The following is a 6,857-nucleotide window of genomic DNA, read 5'->3' as shown; positions in this document are numbered from 1 at the left end:
CATTACCATGCCGGATTCTCTCTAGACATCCTAATGTATTCATCCTCATGTAATGTAATCAATCCTTAACGTATTGAATGAACATGAGACTTAACGTATCGATTTGCGACTAGATTCCTGGCTCGTAAACGTTCGAATAACGTTTCAACATATGTACTAAATAATGAAAGTAAGTTAAAGTATGAAAGGACGAATGTATGAAAGTATGAAAGTAAGAATGTACATAAGTATATTTGAATGAAAGGTAAGCAGGTTAAGTATGTAATATATATCTTCGGATGCGAATATTTATGAATGTTAATGTAATGCATGTTACCTGATTAACTAGAACTCACTCAGCGTAATTGACTTTTAGTATCCACGCATGTAAATAGGTTAAAGGAGCTAGCTTGATGAAGGCATGTAACACCCCGTCTTAGGGACTAGAAGTGTGACCATTAGTTGGTACCTGCTTGTAAATATATCAGAGTTGCCGGATTTTTAGTGGAAGACTTTATTTATCATTAATTTATTTTGAAAACTTCTCGGATAATAAATATTCGAGAGTTTGATTTAAAACTCATGTTTAATTAGTTTATCATAATTAAATGATTTAAAACTGAGTCATCTTCTTGCAGCGAGCATCTAACTCCTTGAGTTACTCTAATTTCTTGCTACTTGTGCTAAATCTATTTCCAGAAATGTGGGGAAAAATACGTCAGCGATATGCTGGTGAATCGTTGACTTTAGAAGCATTTAAACAACAAGTATAATACAAATATAGTTTTCTTAACATTGCTCCGTAGAAATATTTCTATTTCCGGTATTTGTAGCGCTGCCCTACACACACAAACACACAAGTTTCTCTGAGCCATGTAACGCCAGTTAATTCCGGTTCCAAGAGTTAAAGCTTGTAAAGTATGTATTATTCTCGGGATTTAACCGACGTTTCTCGGGAGCCTTTACGTCATCCCGGTACGTTAAAATTATGTAACTTTTCATCCAAGATGCCTTACACTTTATACTTGAGGGGCTGGAATGAAACTTCTTATTTTATATCATAAAAGAATGAAAAACCCTAACTCCTAACCCTAGGCGTAGCCGATCGGGCTCAAGACCCCCCTGCTCGAAAATCTTCTGTCCAGGCGTGTTTCATCCGTAAAAACTTCAATTCAAGGTCGGTTTTAAGATTCCCCATGTCTTTTACACCTTAATTGATCATATTAACGCGCTTATTGGTCGTTAAGGTTGAGTTTTGATGATAACAGTTTGCTAACAGATTCGTATATGTTTATTGTAGGGTTTGTAACGTGATAATAATCCATCGTTTTTGATATATTCTTCTTTCCATGATGTTCTACTTTGAGTCTAGTTTCCAGAAAGGTATATTATGTAATTTTTGGATAAGATTTGAATGGTTTTTATGAATTTATAAGATCTAGTGTCAAAGCTGATGCAGGATGATGGATTCTGGTCTATCTTCCCGACATCATAACTCTTTTTCAACAAGTCCAAATTGGTTGGTTCCACTTCTGGAACTTAATATTTTGAGTTAAGAATCAAACCCAATTGGAATCATTTAATTTGGTTTGGTAATGAATTTTATAAAAATAAAACCATTGTTGTGCACTGAAATAGCTACACGTACCTTGTTGTGTTGGAGGAATTTTTATAATTTTTGTGTCCAATAGAAAAATATAATAAAAATATTTTTATAAATCTAAGACATTTATTAAAGTCTGGTAAAAATTTATTAATTTATTTCAAAGGTTATCCTATGTAATTAAATGCATCTTCGCATGCTAAAATCTACACGTTTTACTCGTTATTGATCGATAACTTCGTTTTAGGCCTAACCGGTGGATGTTCAATTGTGTTCTTGTCGGGGTTGTTTGAAGTAAGTTTTTGCACCACAATATTCCTAGGTATGTCCCGTATATCATACTTAAAGATCATGTTCATAGGTGTTCGTTAAGTTGATCAACTAGTTGTAGGTTGATTGTAAGGTTCGGTTGACTAGAATTGTAGTTTGGCGCGTTTAACGCGAGGGTTGAAGTGATAAATGACCAATTCAGCTCGGGGACACTCGGTTTGATGTACGAGCTGTTCAAAATTCATTTTTATAAGTTATGGGGCTGAATTGGTTGTCGGTTACTCCAACGGGTCGGTACAACGCGCAATTTTGTTTATTGAGTAGTTGGTGCGTCGTACTTGCGAGTTACCGACCCATTTGACTCGTGTAGCGTCGTGTGGACTTGTTGGCTGTGATTTTATCATGTTGGGTCCACACGAGGCTGAGTTGAATGTTAATGGCCTAAACGACTCTTAAACGCGCGTATCGGTATCACCTAGTGCTTCCGGGGGTAATTTGGGAATTCTTTATTCCCGGAAGTACCTAAGGATTTGGTGAATGTGAGACCTCGGGGGCTGTTGTGAGTAAGTTTGATGAGATCGAGGGTTTAGGTAACTCGAACCATGTTAGAACGTCTAGTAGGATAAACGAGTCATCTTGATGTCATTAGTATTGATTGAATGTAAACCGATAGGTGTTTGAGTTTTGGGATTTCTTAGGGATTCTCTAGCTCGTGGTGAATTCGCGTCTTGTGTCAGGTGAGTTCATGATGCCCTTTTTACTCGGCTAGCATGCACACCTAAGTGTTTTTCTTACTTGATGAAATGTTTTAAACGATTTTATACAGGCTTGCTAGTATATGGTAGGCCTTGGGATGTTAAAAATATATATATACATATATACATTATTGTTTGGCCTATATTTGGCGGAGTTGTAGTTGTTTCGATTACGGATGTTGCGTATGCCTACTTTGTGTTTGCATGCATTGAATGTTATGTGTTTGGGTTGTACGTTTGCTCGACCCTGAATGTTATACGTGGATGTTATATATATATATATATATCTTTGGTATATGTATGTATGAGAATATTTAGTCTTCGGTAACGATGACTTAATGGATGCACTCTTTTTACTTTAAAAACTTTTGGTATGTCTACCATATTTGTTATTACTGATGTTATTTACTTAAAAACTTGAACTCACTCAGCTCAAGCTGACTTTGTGTGCATGATAGTGTGAGTTTCAGGATATGAAGAGGATGCCTTATCGCTTGGACGTGCACGAAGCTACTTGGACGGTGAAGGGCATACGTGGATGGAAGAATGTACTTTGAACAATTTGATTCTAAATAGTTTTATGAATTACATTAAAAATTGGTTTTGGGCAAAATTCCCGGGTTTTAGGGAACTTACCTTACGATTTATGTTTTCCGCTGAATTTACACTCTAAGACGTTCGTTTTAATGGAAGAAACCGTTTTTAAGTTTAATTATTTTAATAAGTGTTTTGCATGAATACCAATTGTGGAGTTCCCGGGGTTCGGGGCCTTTCAAGCCACGTAGCCTATACCGGAGAACTTGTTACGATTGTTAACCTGCGGCCACATAGCCTTTTATTGTTTAGGCTAAACAGTTATGTCTGGATACATACACATGTGTAATTGGTCTGAATTGTTTTTATTCTTTAATTTGTATTATAACGTTTTAGAGATCACGTAATCTCATGTAAACGTTTGACTGACTCTATAAGATACTTTCTAACATAAACAACATGTTTATCTTATAGAGTATAAATATGTTTTGACTGTTAGTAAAGGTTTAACGTATTCACCTGTGATTGTCTGTCTGAATGGTGTGGTGATCTTGTTTGAAAACCTTTATGAATGATTAATGATTGACCTATAATAAAATAGGTTTATATAAATACCCGGATCATTTCTTGATCCAGCTATAGACCTTTAATCTGGTTTTGATAGTTTTAAACCTTGATTGGTCATTGTTTGAATAAAATCTTTGTACATGTGATCTTTCTTTTTGGTTATCAATTATGTACCGAGTTTCTTCTTCATGAAGAAACGTCAATTTGATTATAGCCCTTGTATGTAAAATCTAATGTTTCTTAGTCATGAAGAAACATTAGTTTGACTATTTCTCTTGTATAAAGCTTTATGTTTCTTAATCATAAAGAAACTACATTTTGAACATATCCTTATGTATGTAAGATTTGGTGTTTCTTAATGTTGAAGAAACAATATTTCAACTATAACCTCAGTATATGTATATTATATTTCTTAATCATAAAGAAATATTATTTTGATTACACTCTTTGTATGTGAAAGCTTACGTTTCTTAATCATAAAGAAACAGTATTTTGACTATAACTTTTACTTATGAAAAGTTATATTATGCTTAAATGTGATCAAGGTTTGGGTTATACCACCGACTATGGTCTAAGCCATTATAATAATAATATTTAAGCGGAACCCCTGCCTTACACGGGTATTCGGAGTTAGAAGCCTAACACTGATCGAGCGGTACTTTTACTCTATATCGCGTTCTAGAGTTTAGATTGTCAGAACTTCGGAGCTTGGCACGTACTACTAGATCGGCACGCTTCCTGAGGTTAACTATGTGTGTAAAATTTGTGTTGGTGTGTGAGATGTGAAGTACCATACACCTTTCTATTTATAGTTGATTTTAGATTACTTCGCGTAGCGCGAAGGAAAAACGTCTAGGCCGTTTGCGCGAGGCGAACCACCAAATGTTTCGCTGAGTCATCAGACATCTAAGTGCAAATTGCGTCATCAAAGCGCCATATTGCGCCCATCGCCCGGGCCCGTGCCCGTGTGCCTGCGCGTCAGGTGCTTCCCACCCTCCGCTAGGACTATGGAAAGTGGTTAGTCACACAAGAATATTACCATGGAAACTCTCTTCCTTATAAAGAGTTTCCATTTTCTTCCCTCTTTCCATATGGGGTGAAAGTTTTCTTTCTTATTTATACTCATATGGAATGCTTACACTTTCTTCCTTTTTTCCATGTTGGATGGAATTTTCCTACTTCCTTTATATAAGATGCTTTATTTTTCTTATCTCATATTCCCATTACTTGTCTTGTGAATATTTTTAATCCCTCATCTTTCAAAGTTGACATTTTTAGTCCAAAATAAATATGGGATTTCCGAGATGTTACATGGCACATGGCAGGGGCTGAGAGGCTGGAATCTTGAGAAGAAATATTATGAAACTTTATGTTATGTTTAAGACAAGTTAACTTCTGTTAAGACAAGATTTGATGATTTGTAATATATTGGTTGATGTTTTATGATTCCGCGAAAAGTTTTAATTCACTTTGATATTTAGAACTGTGTCTATGAGTAAATCCAACACCCAATGTAGAGCACCGGGATCGGGGCCTTACATGTTGGATCTTGCACCCATTACCCTTCACTTTTGACACCCATGGTTAATACTTAGTGTTCTCATCTCCGTTGCTACTCCATTTGATTTTAGACTTTTGTATGACATCAAGACTAGACAATCTCTCCAAATCCCCAATTTCTTTAACCAACGTTATTCGTTGTAGAACATCATTGGAATCCGCTAGACCCGCCTCAATTCTATCATCAATAGAGGTAAGGGTCACGCTTAATAAATGAATAGTGTCTGACAATTTTTACCTAGAAGCCACCCAAAGTTTAATCTTACTTTTGAGAAACTTCAATTATTTTTTAAGGCAATAAAATGAGACGTATTAAGCAAACGATGGTCCGTCCAAGCATATTTAACCAACTGATCAAACTCTTCAATCTCCATCCAAGAATTAAAGAACTTAAAAGGGATCGGGTCGACTTGAACTACTTCAGTAAGATCGGACGATGATCCGACACCATCTTGTCCAACGCCAAGGCCTCCAAGTCTTGAAAGAGGTCCAAAGCAGAATTAGAAACTAAAAATCTATCAAGTTTACTTGATTTCAAGTTTAGGGCGTTCACACATGTGTATCTAAAGCCACCTATAGGGATGTCCACTAAGGATCTAGAAGAAATGAATTCATTAAAGTTCCGAGCATTCACCTCCGATAAGGAAGACCCAAGCCTCTCAGAGTCTAACCGAACATAATTAAAGTCACCAAAAATCATAAAATGACCCTGATGGGAGGACATAGAATGAAGAATATAGTGCCATAAGGATAGCTTTTCTCGCTCAGATTGAGGCGCATACACATTTACCATGAAACACGTGACTTGAAGGTTCACCCAAACACCTTCAACAATGATAAGGTTAGGCGTACGATGAATAGATTTTGTTAAGAAAAAAGAAATCCCTTGGGGCTGAGTTTGGCATGGCCTTGCCATGGGACGACCTTAAAAAACTCATGCTCAAGAAATTTCATCCGAAATATGAGCTCCAAAAGTTGGAAGAGGAGTTTTGGAATTTAAAACAAGAGGGTGGTGACAATGTGTCTTATAACGACCGTTTCCACGAACTTAGCCTCCTCATTCCGCATATGGTCATACCTCTCGAGAGTTAAGTACATCTCGGGTTTGCCTATGCAAATCCAAGATTCCATCCTTAGTCGTGACCCGAAGGATCTTCATGATACCATTGCCCTAGCCGGTACTCTCACTGAAAACCACGTTAAGGCCGGGACCTTGACGCGGAAGAGTTCCAAAAAGCCCAATGATAAGCCGGCATCTGAGCCCACTAAAGAGCCCAAGCCCTAATCCTCAAAGCTTGAGTCCTCTAAACATGACCACAACCACACCTCATCTCATTACTGCAATAACAAACGAAATCCAATTTCACAAAACTATGTCATAACCCAATCACAAACCCAATAAGCCCCTCCAACCAAGAAATCATACACCGGCCCACACCCATATTGCAACACTTTCCAACGTCACCATCCGGCCCAGTCCACTTGCCAAGTTTGCACCAATTTCCACCGATTCGGCCATCTCACCCAGTATTGCCGAGAGCCTATGCAAACGAAACTCAACTCCCCCATTCCCCAACCCGTTATTCAAC

Source organism: Bidens hawaiensis, unplaced genomic scaffold, assembly GCF_021521415.1.
Source record: "Bidens hawaiensis isolate Kalapana, Puna unplaced genomic scaffold, B.hawaiensis_p1.1 tig00007783_1, whole genome shotgun sequence".
Classification (NCBI taxonomy): Eukaryota; Viridiplantae; Streptophyta; class Magnoliopsida; order Asterales; family Asteraceae; genus Bidens; species Bidens hawaiensis.
The sequence above is the reverse complement of the archived record's forward strand: the minus strand, read 5'-3'. Positions refer to the sequence as shown.